General features: G+C 47.8%; 1 protein-coding gene across 1 annotated transcript in view; it reads right to left on the bottom strand.

The window, feature by feature from the left end:
- The window catches only part of LOC138566212 (NUAK family SNF1-like kinase 1), a 235,144-nt gene that overhangs the window by 175,984 nt on the left and 41,885 nt on the right, over positions 1–17,275 (bottom strand). The window lies entirely within an intron of this gene.

Here is a 17,275-nt window from a genome sequence, read left to right as displayed (position 1 = left end):
GCCAGCTTGCTCTCACAGGCAGTGCTACTCCCCTTTGCTTCAGGAGGAAGCCACTTTTTACGGCCCCATAATAAAACATTTGCCTGAGTCAGGACAGGGCTTTGTTCAGTTTCCTGCAGAGCCCAGGTAATTCAATCAGGGAAGTGTCATATTCCTTTTGGTGGGAGCAGCAAAAGGGCAGCTAGGCCTGGGAACACAGCTGTTGTGCAAGTCTCATCTCCTGTCGGGGGTAGCTGGTGGGCAGAATTCAGTTCCTTAAGCCAGGCTTCAGATAAAATGTCACTTTTTGTTACCCAGTTTTCTGCATTCAAATAAACTAACCATTTCTTACATATGCAGCTAAAATGCTGATTCCAAGTTCAAAACTATGGCATTTCAACAATTGCAACCTATGTGACACTCAAAAGTAGGTCACTCATTTCTTTTAAACATTTAGATTTTTAGTGTCTTTCAGTCCAAATTTACTTAAACTGCTGAAATCCACAGCTCAGCCAGTCTTGTTATAAACCTTCAAGTCACTTCAGAATATAACTTTAGATTGTATCCACCTCTCAGTAAGTCTTTCTTTGGCACGCTTTGGGTTCATTTATTCAGTTTTAAACAAAATCTGGTGGTTTTAAAACGCCGGCTTTCTGATAGTGGTGAGTACTGGTACTGCACCCCTTTTTGGGATTTAAGAAAATGAATTCCCCACAATTCTAGGTTGCTTTTGGCAATCAGCATTGCCATTCCCAATGGTTTCAGACTACTGTGTGGGTAGTCCAATGGTGGTTTTAGGCAGTGCCCTTCTGTGCCCATAACATCGGCAAAAATGAGTGGCAGCCTATTCTTCATGCATTTCCCTGTGCATTTTCTTGGAAGCTCTGGCCATCATGATGTTTTCCATGTCAGTACTGCACAGTTTTGAGGTAGGGCTTGGATGCATGGATAAAAACATCCCACAGTGGGAAGGCCCCTAAAAAGTGCAAATGCTGTGTGATCAGAAAGGTGCGTTACAAGCGTCATGCTGTGTAAAACAATGACTTCTAGCAGGTGGCCTTGCCGTGCATTTTATTTCTTTATGTGTCCGTGTCTCTTCAAGGTGGGGACAATAAAGCTATAATCAAACTCTTTTTGGTTCAACAGGTTTGCATAACAATTTTTACATTGCCCAGCAGATTTATAATGTGATTTGTGCATGATTGTATACTTTTCAAGATAGCGCTATAAAGTAAAATAAGAGTTTAACCTAGGGAAGTTAAACATTACATTACCTCATAGCTTCCCAGCTCTATTTGGTTCAGCTATCTGGTCAAATGCCTGAATTGCAGAATGGGCTACAATCCCAGCACTTAACTTTTTTGGAGCCCGGAAAGGCTTAAAAGTAGAGGTTTGTCTGATTCTGATGTTTGTTGGTGTTGTTGGAGTGAGAAAGGCAGTATGGAACATTTGCTGTGGGACTGTGTGAGGGTTTGTGGCTTTTGGCATGAGGTTTGTATTATTTGTCTCGGGGTTCTGAACCAAAATGTTGACTTGGATTTTAAGACTATGGTGCTGGGCTGTGATGATTTACTGGACGACCTTTCACTATCGGAAAAGAAATTTTTGTTCAGAGGTGCTTCTATTTGCAAAAAAATGATTTTGAGGAGCTGGAAATCGTGTGTCTCACCAATATTGGAGGATTGAATTACAGAAATGAACTGCTTAGCGAATATTGAGAAATTTATATACAGAAAAATGGGGAAATTGAGTCTACATACAAAGGTCTGGGGAGCTTTTTTGAGTAGGTACTAGTTCATCGCTTAATTCTTTCTTTTCCTATTCTTACATGTATATATGCTTTATGCTGTGCTATGATATTTTGAGATTTATTGTTCAGTTCTGTTCAAAGTACTAAAATTAAAATAAAGAATTAAAAAAAAAAAAAAAGTGTGTGATCCTGGGCAAATCATTTAATCTCACTGGGCCTTGGATGGGTGTCCTCAGAAGTGACTTAGTTTGTAGTGCACGCTCTTGAATAAGCTTCATTCATGGTTTACAAAATATAGTGTATCACTGACAAAACCAACAGATTTGTCTTATGAATAATGAAAGAAGTTCATTTTTTTACGACATCTTCACCATACGAAGAAATATTTATTGTTTCCAAATGTCTAGGTTGCTTGCCCCTCCTCCCACCAAAAAAATATGATCTATTGTTTGAGACAGGCCCCCTTAAAGTCATGTTCGTTCTATGCTACACACCATTGTTAAAACCTTCTTGAAATAAGTAGATAAAATGGCCACACAAGGTGGGGTTTAAAGTGCAAACATTTGTTCCCCCAGGAGTGGATAGTCACCGAGCAAACATGGCTGTCCTTGCACAAACGCAGGCTCGGCCTGAGCGCATGATAGCCCTGGCACCGAGCTCGGTCTCTGCACGCGCAACGTGCCTGGCAGCATTTTACAATTTCTACCAAGTTATTGTGCAAATTCATGCCTGTGCAGGAAGCAGTCGGTCCCGGCCACATTTGGAAATGCATCTATAAGTAGATATACTGCGAATGTCATGGTGCAGAAAAAACGAACGAGGACTGCAGAGGCTCCTCAATTACTGTCGCGCAGCTCAACTCGGTACAGCATGCCGGGGTACTAATAGCAATATAACCCTTGCAGGCGGGGGCATTACTGGTCAGGTAGTGCCCTGGGGCTAATGTTAAAGCCCGAGCAAAACGTATGCCCATTGCAGCCCCTGCCCCCATATTGCGTTTGATCGCTGGTGGGAAACATTCTTGAAAAGTGAAAAAGAAATGCATTTTTGCACAAGACATTTGGGCCATTTGTGGCCTTTCAGGCCTTGCACAGTAGAAATGCGGAGGTTCTGAAAAGACTAGTGCACTTCCCTTTGTTTCAGGCAAGACAAGCCCATCTGAAATTGATGGGCGTGAGGGAGTCTGACGACGCAGACTTGTCCAGCTGGGGTTCTTTAGGCAAGAGTTCAGCGCCCAGCAGGGCAGCACTGTGGCCGTCAGCAGAGAGATTAGACAAGCAGCAGCTGCAATGCATGCAGTTCCACAGCTCTGTGGGGGGCCGAGTACACACTGGAGAAATTCACCACAACCCCTGCCTCGCCTTCCTGCTGGGCAAGGACGGCCTGGGAGGGGAGATCAGGACTGCGGCAGGGACCAGGACAGCTTTGGTACTGATAAACCCACTCCAGCCACCGCCCCACCCCCCCCCTCCCTGCAAGCATCCTGTCATCCAGCCCCAAGAAGCTGTCTGGGCCCCAGCTGAGCAGCTAATGACAGCCGTGCAGACCGAAAGGCCATGTGATGAAGGCTCCCTGTGGAGGGTGGAGAGACCTTCTTCCATTTATTTTTTTTTATTTGTTATACAGCGAGGCCACTTCACAGCGCAGGCTCTGGCACGCCTCGTCTCGATGCAGTGCGCTTGAATCTGCAGGGTTTATGCATTTATTTTAATTTTTATGACACGCCCGTGGGCCTCAGAGCGCAAGGGATCTCAGAGATGTTGGCATGGCGTCTGATGAGGAGGGTGAGGGCGGTGGCGTAGCCATAGTCAAGAGGCCTGGGACTGGCCCAGCCAGGACAAGCGACATATGTTCAGTTACTTTGTGAACATTGCTGGCTGGTGCCATGAAAGCCTGGAGGCGTGTTTGCCCCAGGGCACATTGTGCCTCTGGGGGCCCTGGAGTGGGTACGCTGGGAGTTGCAAGACTTTCCGAGGGCACCTTTCAGGCATTCTTGAACTATGGCCGCACATTAGTAACACACCAGCCGACCCCGCGACGACAGAGGAGGTCCAAATACGCCTGTGTTGTGTGGCAGAAATGTGCTCCTTACAAAGCCATGACCGCAGGCACTACATGCTTCTTGGAGCTATGCCTATGCATAACCACATACCTACAAACAGAGTCAAATAATCACCAGAGAGGATATTTGAAGTCTTCGTTCCAGCATCAAAAACAAATAAATACACTTTCCTCCAAAGTGAAGACATTGTTTCAGTTTCAAGGAGTTCAGTAACAATTCCATATCTGCTTATGAAATAGACACTACGCATGTATTTATTTATTTGGATTTCTAGTGCACTTCCCTCAAAGCGCTGTGCAAATTGAACAAACCAATCAGTAACAAAATCATGAACAATAGTAGGGGAGAAATATATATATATGCAGCTGGACGTTAATGTAATGCTGAAAAGAAGATGAGCCAGCTTTGGCATAGCTAACAGTTTTGTCCTTGCGCAGGCATGGATTAGGCATTTTCCGGGCACTGCCATAACTGTACTGCCTGGTAATGAGAGGGCAGCAGCAGGAAAATAGTGTGATCACCTGGGCATATGATAGCAGCGTCTGGCAAATGCCTGTCCAATACCTCTACACACGGCAAAAATAATTTGCCTTTTCAATGCTTGGTTTTAATAAGACTTCAATGAAAGGGACAGATATCAATGATGTGGTATGACATCTATAGCACGCCTATACAGAAGTGTTCCACAAGTGCAATCAAGGGGGGGAGGCACATTTGGTTACTTACAACATTCGTATTACACCAGTAGCAAGTTGCCAGCTGTAATTAAACCATTCACTTTCAGAAGACTGCTTCGAAATAACACAGGCAGGCCAATTTTCTTCTTTTTTTTGCAGGATAGAGCAGCACACATGGATATGAGGAGGATGTGTTTAGGTGAGGAAGGGCAGGTATTGAGTGGGAATGGACATATGGATTAGGTGGGTAAATAACCAAATATTACCTACGAGCCGTTTGTGCCTCATCGCATGTAATTGCCCCCCTGGCTGTACTCCAATACAATAACTTCAGCGTATATGTGGCAGCGGCGCTCAGGCAACACCCAACAGCCAAAACTAAAAATATAGACTGTCAAAGAGGAGTACAAGGAGGTGAGAGTGGGTGCAGAGGACATTGATAGAGGGGCGGTTTGCACAGTTCAGGAGCAAAAAGAGAACTAGGGTCTACTCCCCAAGTCTTCTATACCCCATCCGTCCACAAAAGCACAGTTAGAATTTGCACAGGAAGACATTTATAATGATATTAGATTCGTACTTCACGTCATGATTTACTGAATTGCTACTTAGATAGAGGAGCGTCATATACTCATTGGGAAAGCCAATAGCGTCTGCCCACCACATGCAGCCTCAAATGCCCCAATACACCTCATGCCATCGTAATTGGTTATTTATAACACGCTCAATACCCAGATGTTTCTAAGCCCAGACCTGGGGATCAAACCCGCGTTGCCCCTCGTCGTCTTGCTTCCAAGACGAGCGCGTTGCCCCCGAGCTATCCTCCCGGGTCATGACTAAAGCACAGCAGTGAAGTTCACACCATGATGAGCGATAACAATCATTAAGATCGAACAGAACATGCACACGCTTCCAACAAAAAAAAAGGAGCAAAACACTGTTCTGTCGAGACTCCGTCATCAGGTACTCTTCCCTTTAAATCGACAGCTGGCAAACAGCTGCATATTTCAGCAAATCGCAATGCCAGAAACAGACAAGAGGGGATAATGATGGCACATCAGTAAGGCAGATGTGTTGCTATACACATTTTCCATCGACAGCCACTGCGTATAAATAGTTTTTGCGCCGCTACGCATCACTCTTGCGACGCAAAACCTAAAACTATCAACACATGCTCATCGCCGACTACCACGATGCTCGCGGCCTTAGATAGTATCCGTGTCTAGCCCCGAACAATCGAAAGGGCGCATACGCATTGTTGGCGAATGACAAGGCCATTGCGCACTGTGTCGTCTGGCAAGTACCGAGCGTCCAGCACAAAAGACTCCACAGGCTTAGAGTCGCCCGAGGCCACCCCTGACTCACTCCTAGTCTGGCCTCATTCATTGCAAAATCGCTGGTCAATGCTCCAGCCGCCCACGGGAGGGATTGCGATGGCGTGGGTGGCCGACTCATGCTTCCGTGACCTCAAACTGATGGCGCATCCTTCCTTTCAGGGGAGTTGCTAGGTCTGGAAAAGACCTGGGGCTAAGCTGATGTCGGAACTGTTGGGAGGGGGGGGGGGCTAGCTAGTCTTTTGGCTGTAGCTCCTGAGATTCTATCCGGGGCTACAACCAAAAGATCAGGGGCTATATCCCCCTTAGCCCTCCCCTAGCAACGCCCCTGCTTCCTTTAGGCCAGGGCTTTTGATAAGAAGGGACTTGGAAGGCCCCTCAAAAGTTGCCCTGAGGGATGATGCGACACATAGGGGTACATGCCAAGCACCTCGGTTGATTCCCAGCTGGAGCCCGTACAGAACGGACCATCGTCAGCGCCATGATACCTTCGGGTGGCCGTGCGCTACAGAAGTTTCCTTAACATAACAGTCTACGGTTGCGTATTCAATTATCGTCTACCAAGTGTCAGCGGCGTGTGCAGGGAGTGGCCTGGGGTGGCACGTGCTAGCCCTGGAATCTAATAGGCCACTTCAGGTGCCACCACATTTCCCTAAACTAGGAGCATTATATGTGTGTGGGCGCTCGCACTTCTTGCCACGCCTGCATAAGTCAGTGCCCCACTTGGGCCACCCCGAGTCAAAGGAATCCGGACACGCCACTGCTGGCTGCGGTTCTGGGGTCGGCGATTCCTCTGGATTGGCCGAGAGATACTTTTAATGTGCATTTGTCAGCTACTAATTGTTAATTACTTTTCCAAATGAACATATAGCAGCGAATGGGGAGGATCAGGCGGGCTATTCTCGTGATAAGAACGAATCAGAACTGATCAGATATGCTCGTTTCTTATTGGACATTGCAAATTGGCTGGCAGAGTAACATTTCTGATAATCAGTCAGATCACACCAGTGGAAATGCTTTTTTTCAAAAATGCAATTTAAAAAGAGTGCATTTCTGGTCGATACCTGCGGCCTGGACCATGGGAGTTCACTGGTGTCCAAAACGTTATGGCTCTGTAGGACCCTTCCGGTCACGTGCCACTGTAGACTAAAGAAGGCCTTGGATAGGCGGTCTTGAATGAGAAAGGGAGGGCAGTGACTGCGGCGGGCAGGGACATGGCCAACCTGTAACCCTCGTGTTCAGCTCAGACACGGGCACAGGGGAGAAGAGGACGATGGCGCAAGCTCTGGGACTTGCGGGGGGTATGCAGGAAGGAGAGGAGATGGACTGATAGTTTATCGCGGTGATTAGAAAGCGGTTTTCACAAAAGCAAAACATTAAACAGTAGAACCTTCCAGTTTAGCAAGGGAAAGGTGTCTAAAAAGTAGTCTAGAAAGGTCTTTGACACCATGCATAAAAACCACCAAAATCGCATATACCGCCTGCGACCACCCAAATAGGTCTGCCACCGAAATAGCCTAAAAAATATCCAGATGAACTTCATGGGGCGATTCATCGGCCCACCATGAATGGATCCAAGATATGGACTAAAATGTGTCTCCATTTGCTCAGAAAGTTAACAGCTCGCACATGATCAAGATTAAATGCTTGTGGAAGTCCAATGATTAACTTTGCGCAAATACTCATTACAATATTCAACAAATTGCATGCTGTCTCCAGCTGAACAGGTGTAAGCAGACACCTTAAAAAAATGTGGTTGGTTCTGAGCACCCCAACTTCTGATCCTAACCCATGTGGTCCACCCACGCCATCATCTCATGGACAACAATGGTTGGTGAGTGTGAGTTAAGAAGCCGCCAGCATTGGATCCTATGGTAAGGACCCACAGTCTACCAGGTGTCTTTAAGGGTTAATGAAGAAACACAAAAAGCCTCTCCTAGGAGGACGAGTGTGAGTAATAGGAGTGAGAGGAAGAGGAGTGTGAAGTCTGAACCAATCCAAAGCTAGCAAAAGTCTGGAAGTATTGTAGATATAGCGCACAGCAGCTCCGACAACCAATAAAACCTACTGGGAACACTGGGCGGGGGGAGAGGACATAGAGGGTTGCAAGAGCTTGCACTGGGGCAGAGTTCCTGTGTCGCGCCACCCAGGGGTGGACTGGGAACCAAAAGAGGCTCTAGAAATAATGTTCAAAGTGGCCCCATATTACACATTCTCAGAAAACCCAGCCCTTTCCCTATGGGAAAATGAAATAGGTTACCACACAAAAGAGGCCCTGGGTGCAGAGTCCTACCTGGGAAATCTACAGAGTTCCCTATAGGCCAGTCCACCCGTGGGTAACCACACAGGAGAGGCCCGGGGTGCAGAGGCTTACTGGGAAATCTCCAGAGTTCCCTATAGGCCAGTCCACCTGTGGGTAACCACACAGAAGAAGAGGCCCGGGGTGCAGAGGCCTACCTGGGAACTCTCCAGAGTTCCCTATAGGCCAGTCCACCCCAGGGTAACCACACATAGAAGCCCAGGGTGCAGAGGCTTACTGGGAAATCTCCAGAGTTCCCTTTAGGCCAGTCCACCCCAGGGTAACCACACAGAAGAGGCCCCTGGGTGCAGAGGCATACCGGGAAATCTTCAGAGTTCCGTATAGGCCAGTCCCCCTCTGGCGCCACCTGTGGGGCACATGCCTGAAGACCTTACGTTCTGTCCCAACACAACAAAGAAGAGTCAGACTGGGACATAAGGAAATGCCTGAGATCGAAGACAGAGAGGCCACGTCCCCAAATTGCAATTCATGGCTTGTCATGATAAACTCTTTGAGGGCTCATTTAGGGTGAAATTTGAGGGCAATAGTGGATACGTAAGCACATCGACCCATCAGGCACGGCTAAGACTGCCAGCTGCACACAGTTATCATTATAATGACTACATATTTGTATATCACTGAATAGGTCACAGAGCAAAATATTGGTAGCAAGAATTTATCAGGTCATCAAGAAAACCGGATGTGGGTGTGCACATGACAGCCAGAATCTGGGTTATATCAAGGTGTTGTTGGAAGAGCCAGGTCTTCCTTTCTTCCCTAAATGGAAGGAGACTTGGCGCAGTCCGGATTTCCAGTGTCATGGAGTTCCAGACGAACGCAGCATGCCAGGAGAAGTAGGGTCATTAAAGTGCAGGACATTGGCCCCAATACTGCCCCACGTTTTTGACATTGTAATTGGTTATTTATAACGCGCTTAATGCCCGGAGTTTTCTAAGCGCGGATCCGGGGATCGAACCTACGTTGCTCCGCTCTGAGCTATCCTCCCGAGCCAGCTTGAAGCTCATGAAACGAGTGGTTCATGGCTACCGACACTGTCAGGACACACGCTGCCAGTATGGCTACAGATGTCAGTGCACAACTGAGAATACATGTGTGCCCAGCTGTCGGAACCCCGGGGCACACAGACCAGAAGAAGGCACCCTCCAGAAATGAACCTGCTGCCCTACTGGCACCATACTACGCTGGTTAGGAGAAGTCATCTCTCAATGCCTGAGCTGGCAGCTGGCATCACAATCAATGACAATTAAACCAACGTAATTCACGCTTACGGAAAACTGCAAACATGGACAGGCATGCAGCACATACAAAGCCTGTTCAGCACACAGCTGCTGGATCCCTGCCCAGCCCCCCCCGCCCCCCCCCGCTACAGGGACACTGCCAGTTCACTGTGCATGCCAGGGGGCTTATAATGCAGGAAACACCCCACTTCTCAGCAATCCCTCCACGCCAGCTAAAGCAGCATCGGCTGGGTCTGGCTTTCATTCAGCGCTCACCAACTATCTGCCCCGAGAGTGCAGCAACACACCAAGAGAACTCATCCGAGGCAGCTGGCAGCTCGTGCACGTCTGTGCAAAAATCAATGCACAGGAGTGAATAATGTCCATTACAAAACGGGACCTTCTAAAGCTCAGAGTGATCCCACTTCTCTCGCCACTGTCTCCTCTGGGCAAAGCTTCCAGACATACAGGCGGCGCCACCCCCCCCACTCCCATCTTCTAGAAGAAAGGCTGCAATGTCCATGGTTAGAAAACAGACTTCAAAGAGCTACAAAATAAAATCATATGTCATTTACTTACAGAACAGCTCCTTGGCATTCTGAAACTATTTATATCGTAATACCTCACCCTCCTAATCTACCCCCCCTCGTCACCCTCTTTCCCTGCCTGTGGCAGAAAGGTGGTTGGAAAGAGGACTCCCCAATTCTTTCTTCCGTCAACATAAAACGTATGGAACCGCTGTAGGTCAGGTAGGGTGGCACAGGAAAGCAAGGCATAATGCATTCTTTCTAGGCTTCCATAGCACTCAAAAACAATCATATCGGTAGCGCTTCATGCCTCCCGCTTGTAAGCACTGTAATAATAACTACAATTAGCACCCGGGATTAGGGGGGGGGGGAGCAGCCAATCAGGTTCCATCGATCGCGGGCTGAAACTGCTGATCTCAGCCCGCGTTCCACAGAACTCGCAGGCTTGCCCCTCCACGGTCTGCCATCTTATCCCCACCCTCCTTTCCCTTTTTTTCTCTTTTAACACCCCCTCCCCCACCACCCTGACTTACCGGATTGTTGCAGCGGAGACAGGCTTCCCTTCATATCGCTTTTTCAGGCTGCCATGGAAATGGAAGAGGGGCTCCACCGTTCACAATCATGGTGGCCATCTTGGAAAATGTGCACAACATCCCATTCAATTAATGCACTTGTGTCGTTAATTCAGGCTGCAGGGCCGTTTACCCCCCCGCCCCCTTGCCCCGACTCCCCTGTATAGCCAGTGGAACGCGTTACTAATGCTTCATTATTAAGCACTTTCATGGTATTCAATTTATCGACGTAAGAAGGAATCTTTGATGGGTCAGATTCAAACTGTTGGCTAGGAGGGATGCCTGGGTCAGAAGAAGGAGCTTAACCCAGGAGGTATCTACCCACTTATTATCTAATCAGACTATTCAATGTATACTTCAGTGTCCCATATCGTAGAAAGGCCAGGAAAAGAGGCACCAAAAGATGTAGGCAACGGCACAACACAAAATTGAAATGAAGAACAGAGACGTAGCTATAAAAATAGTAAAAATGTCTTCATTCATTGTCCTAGGAGCGAAAGAAAGTAGCACTGGTCCACCAGGAATAAAGACATCGGACCAACAGGGATGGGGGGGATCTTAATATAGAGCTTTTTATGGGGGCCACTTTTAATTTTCGGGTGGAAGTCTCATGCAGGGGGAGCCTTGCTTCTAGCGGGAATATGCATTGTGTTTGAATTCCTAATGCTCACACTTTGGACCACTTTTTAAACCTATTTTATTACCGCATTGATGTACCATAGGACCACTTTTTAAACCATTTTTTTACCGCATTGATGTAGATGGTGGGTTAGGGTCCGAAAATATAGACTGAGGTGGGGTAGGGGAAAGAGGGTGGTATGTCAAGTCTCACCCCATGTTTGGCGGTAAAAAAAGTAGAAAGAAAAGGCGATAGCAAAGATTACAGCCCTTAGAGTGTGAGCAAAGCTTACAGATCGGCTCTAGGAAGTCTTACCTTCCCATGAAGTCCATCTTGTATGTTGGTACTCTCTCAATCGATCTCGGCAGGTGCGGATGTCCAGGAAGCAGGCGCTGGGTAAGGAGGCAATACTGTGTCCCCAACATGTTTCAGTCAGAGCTTCCCCAAGAGCCGGAGGTGACAGCAGTGCTGACCGGGCCTCAGGTTGTCCTCAGTTGTAACAGGATAGCAGGTCTCTTCCTTAATTGAAGACAGTACGGAACTGGCAGTGTCTATCAGGAAGAGCGTATCCTAAGAATTGTCAGGAATAAGGATGGGGCTTCGAAGAGTAATGCAACAGGTCTCCTTCTGGGGCCTTTTAACTGGCTGGCCAACCAGAAGACCCTTGCGGCTAGATGCCGACTGGCTTTTAAGATTATTTAGGATTTTGGCTTTCTCTGCCCAGATTAAATTCAAGCCTGAAAGGACACACAGTTCCTCGCGACTGTCTGGAGATTTTGCAAATCATTGTGGAAGATCTTTTTCACCCCGAAAAGGGGTCTTTGGTAAGTACCATTACCGAATACCCCCCAAAAGCGGTCCTGCGGTGGTCTGTAAAGAAAGCCATGCACAATCGAAAGACTTCAACATACATCCGAAAGTGGTCCGAGCCCGATTGAAGGAGACCTGAAGTACATTATGCCTTGGGAAGGGAGCCCATTTGCAACTTTGTGTGAACTGTATCGCGAGAGGTCTGAGCCCGGCAAAGGGGGAACCTTTTGTGAACGTTTTGATTGAAACTTTATTTTGAAAGCCAGAGAAAGGGACTTTAAACGTGGCAGGCCATGCGGTCCTCGAACCACGGTTGTGAGCTGTGTACTGTGTTAGAAGCTGAGCCAGAGAGCGTCATCCTGCCTACAAGGATCGCCTTAGCTCGTGAGTCCTAACATGAGTAGGAGAGCTGGTCCACACCGACTTTTCCTTTGCATACATTTTCTCTTTTTTACACTTTTGTACAAGAGATAGGGCAGGCATTACGTTTTTGTTAGTATAGGCCATTTCGATTTGACGGACTCCACTAGGACCGTTTGGTTTAATGTTTGATTGTCGAGACTCCTCCCATTTTAGCTATAGGCCAGAATAGGAGTTTCTCCAACCCCAACATTATCAATAAAGGTTTTATAAATTGTTTCCATTGTGTCAGTGTCAATACTTGTGATACCATGACTTCCCTACAATTTATTATATATGTAACATGGCCACGGTAGTGGCCACGTAGTTATGGTTAAGTTGGTGTTTCCATAGGAAGAGCACTTTTTGGGCGGCTTATAACTTCGCTCTCCCTGGACGAATCCTCACCAAACTTTGCAAAAAAAGTATTTGGGCCACTTTGAATTTTTTTTGCAAAGTTTGGTGAGGATTCGTCCAGGGGGGGCAAAGTTATTGGGGGGGTCCCAAAACTTTTTTTTTTGCCATAGACATAATGGGAAAAAACTTTGCTCACGCCTACAGCCCAAACGGCTGGACGGATTTACACCAAATTTGCAGCAGGGGCGGCGGCTTGGCTTTATTTGGTGTAAATCCGTCCAGTAGTTTTTTAAAAAATGGCAAAAATGTAAGTGAAAAAAATTAGTGATATGTGTGTTCGGTCCGTGGACAGGACGGTGATTGGGCAAGCAGCTAGCGTGATGTCCGCGGACATCGGACGTGCTCTCTCACTGGATGCAGTGAAAGCGTGCAGTGCGTCTGGCTTCAGAGACGCCCGCCATCTTTGTTCCTCGCCGCCTGCACAGAAAGTCTTGTGTCTGTCTCCCGTTTCTCCCACCCCCGCTCATGCCCCGTGTGTCCTTCTTGTCCCCCCACCCCCACTCATGCTCCGTGTCTCCCCTGTTCCTCAAGCTCACGCCATCGGCACACGGTCGCCAGCGGAGGGCCGAGGAGTGGGATCTGCCGCCTGCACACGAATGCCGTGTGTCACTCTCCCCTTCCCCCACCCCCCTGATCATGCCCCGTGTGTCTCTCTCCCTCCCACCCCCTCTCATGCCCCGTGTGTCCGTCTCCCTCCCCCCCACTCCCGCTCATGCCCCGTGCGTCCGTCTAACTCCCCCCCACCCCCGCTCATGCCCCGTGCGTGTCTCTCCCCCCACCTCCCGCTCATGCCCCATGTCTCTCCCGCCCACCCCCCGCTCATGCCCTGTGTGTCTCTCTCCCCTTCCCCCCCACCCCCCGCTCCTGCCCCGTGTCTGTCTCCTGTACCCCCCACCCCCCGCTCATGTCCCGTGTCTGTCTCCTGTACCCCCCCCACCCCCCCTCATGCCCCGTGTCTCTCTCCTGTTGCCCCCCCGCTCATGCCCGTGTCTCTCTCCTGTTGCCCCATCCCCCACTCATGCCCCGTGTCTCTCTCCTGTTGCCCCCATCCCCCGCTTATGCCCCGTGTGTCTCCTGTACCCCCCCCACCCCCGCTCATGTCCCGTGTCTGTCTCCTGTTGCCCCCACCCCCCGCTCATGCCCAGTGTCTGTCTCCTGTTGCCCCCCACCCTTCCCCGCTCATGCCCCGTGTCTCTCTCCTGTTGCCCCCCACCCCCTGCTCATGCCCGTGTGTCTCCTGTACCCCCAACTCTGCGCTCATTCCCCGTCTCTCTCTCCTGGTGCCCCCCACCCCCCCTGCTCATGCCCCGTATCTGTCTCCTGTTGCCTCCCATCCCCCGCTCATGCCCCGTGTCTCTCTCCTGTTGGCCCCATCCCCCCGCTCATGCCCCGTGTCTCTCTCCTGTTGGCCCCATCCCCCCACTCATGCCATGTCTCTCTCCTGTTGGCCCCATCCCCCCCGCTCATGCCCAGTGTCTGTCTCCTGACGCCCCCCACCCCCCGCTCATGCCCCGTGTCTCCCTCGTGTTCCCCCACCCCCGCTCATGCCCCGTGTTTCCCTTGTGTTACCACCCACCCCCTCGCTCATGCCCCGCGTCTCCCTTGTGTTCCCCCACCCCCGCTCATGTCCCGTGTGTGCCCTGTACCCCCCCGCTCATGCCCCGTGTCTCCCACGTGTGCCTCACCACCCCCCTCTCATGCCCCGTGTCTCCCTCGTGTTCCTCCCCACCTCCCGCTCATACCCCGTGTCTCCTTCATGTTCTTCCCCCACCCGCTGCTCATGCCCCGTATCTCTCGTGTTCCCCCACCACCGCTCATGCCCCGTGTTTCCTTCCTTTTCCCCCCACCCCCTGCTCATTCCCCGTTTGTACCCTGTTCCCTCTCACCACCCGCTCATGCCCATGTGTCTCCCCTGTTCTCCCCCACCCCTCGCTCATGCCCTGTTGTGTTCTTTATACACCCGCCTTCCCTTTCCATGGTGGCCATCGTGGTAAAACATTTTCCTTCCTACACCGGGACGCCACAGGAAGGAAAATCTTTTTGTTTTTTTTACCACCCGCCGTTCCTACTTTGAGGACATAAGATGTTAGTGGTCTTCATCTATTGAAAAGGAGGTTATGGTGACGTTGCACTAATAAAAACCTATGAAATTCAATGAAAAAAACTTTGTCAAAGGGATGTTATGGTTCCAAGTAAAACTGAAAAACCCTTGAAATTCGCCAGTTATGGTAAGCTAAGCAACCATAACTCGCGCCACCACCGTGCACTGCTAATACTAACACCCAGGACATCAAAGATGACATCACAAATGTCATTGATGACATCACTGATGACATCACATGTCTGGCTCACTCTTTTCTTTTGCTGACATATCTAGGCTACATGGTTTTCTTCAGTAACAGTCGGAAACTAAACATTTTATTTGTAGACGTATCCTTCTAGTAGGTTCTTACAGTAATTCCCTTAGAGTCCAGTCACATCATATGAAACATATACATATGGGAAGACACAAGCTTGAAAGACAGCAATCCTTTTTGTGCATAAAGATAATCAATAGACTTATGAGCACTTTCTGATAGTTCTGTGTTTTTTTATGATGGTACTTTCCCTGTATATGGTCATATTTGTATACATTGTACTCACACTACTTTCCTTAGGGTCCAATCACATCAACTGATACATATGCATAGGGTAAATAGCAGCTTTGAAACAGAGCAATCATTTATTTGCATGAAAATAATCAGTTAAGTTATGAATTGTTTCTGCTACTACTTGTGCTTTTTTGCTAACTTCACTTTCCCTGTATATACCCATATTGGAATGTGTTCTTGCGTCTTTGTGTTTTGTCTATAGTAATGCAATTATGTAATGCATGTGTTTTATTAGCTACTTATTACATATTTCACAGTACACAAAAATTTATTAAGAAAACAATTATTTCATTATTCAACATATTAACATTACGAATATTATACCTTCATCTCGTACACTGCACACAATGTTATATTACTGTATGAGTAGCTTAGTATACTAGATAGAACCCCATAATAGAATGCTATTTATATCGATGCATCGTTCAATGCACTAATTAGGGTATGATATTTATTGCAATGATTCTGGACACTTGATTGGCAACATTATAATAAGAATCCCTTGTACACATATTTCATGAAAAGTACATACACATGTGATGTCATCAATAACATTTGTGATATCATCTTTGATGTCCTGGGTGTTAGTCTTAGCAGTGCACGGTGGTGGCGCGAGTTATGGTTGCTTAGCTTACCATAACTGGCGCTTTTCAGGGGTTTTTCAGATTTACTTGGAACCATAACGTCCCTTTGACAAAGTTTTTTCACTGAATTTCATAGGTTTTTAGTAGCGCAACTTAAACATAATGTCCCTTTAACAAAGTTTTTTCACTGAATATATATATATATATATACACACACACACACGTATATACACACACGTATTATGTTTACATATGTGTGTGTATGTGTGTGTATGCATGTGCGTGTATGTATGCATGTGAGTGTATGTATGCATGTGCGTGTATGTGCGCATGTGCGTGTATGTATGCGCATGTGCGTGTATGTATGCGCATGTGCGTGTATGTATGCGCATGTGCGTGTATGTATGCGCATGTGCGTGTATGTATGCGCATGTGTGTATGCATGCGCGTGTATGTATTACCCTACCATCACTGTTTTTTTCCTCCCCACCACCCCTCCAGCACTATCTGAAATGTCGTCAGGCCTAGTATGATAATTGCTTGCTTTGTTCCTCCCCTACCTTTCTGCATCCCTCTCCCTCACCTTTTGTTTTTCTCTGGCTCTACCAGAAATGTCGTCAGGCCTAGTACGGTAGTGATATGATGTATGATATGGCATTTATAACACGCCTATACACAAGTGTTTCAAGTCGCCTGTCTGTTTCTAGTTCCTTCCCACTCTCCCCCTCCCTTCCTCATCTATGTCTTAGTTCTTGCACTATCTGAAATGTCGTCAGGCCGAGTACGATAGTTAATTTCACATCCTTACTGTTCATGGCCTGTAAGAATGTGGTTTTATTTTCCCTTGTTCCTTACCTTGCCTTGAAGCGCTTTGAAACACATTGTGTATAGGCACTATATAAATAAACGATCATATCATATGCATGTATGTGTGCGTGTAAGTATGCATGTATGTATATAATTATATATATATATATATATATATATATATATATATATATATATATATATATACACACACACACACACACCCGTGTGTGTATTGAGTTTGATAAAGCAGAAAGTTAGCTTGGACGCAACGGAGCTACATAGGGGCTGCACTTAGGGGGCGACGGGTAGGTTGCAGGGGGAGCAGAGGAGCCTTGACATGCAGGTGGGGCAGGGGTAGATGGATTGAGGGGGTGGGGGGACAGAAGTAGTGCTGAATGGGGTGATCACCGATTGGCGAGATGTTTTTTGAAAAGTAGCCTCTTCTTGTCCTTCCGGAAGTGCAAGATGGACATGACAGAAAATGCACAAATTGCGAATTAGTCCAATAACTAGTGTGGGGGGCGGAGGAAGAAGGGCGGTTCAATGGGAG

The sequence above is a fragment of the Ambystoma mexicanum genome, chromosome 2p (genome assembly GCF_040938575.1).
Source record: "Ambystoma mexicanum isolate Mex_15411 chromosome 2p, UKY_AmexF1_1, whole genome shotgun sequence".
Lineage (NCBI taxonomy): Eukaryota > Metazoa > Chordata > Amphibia > Caudata > Ambystomatidae > Ambystoma > Ambystoma mexicanum.
The sequence above is the reverse complement of the archived record's forward strand: the minus strand, read 5'-3'. Positions and strand labels throughout refer to the sequence as shown.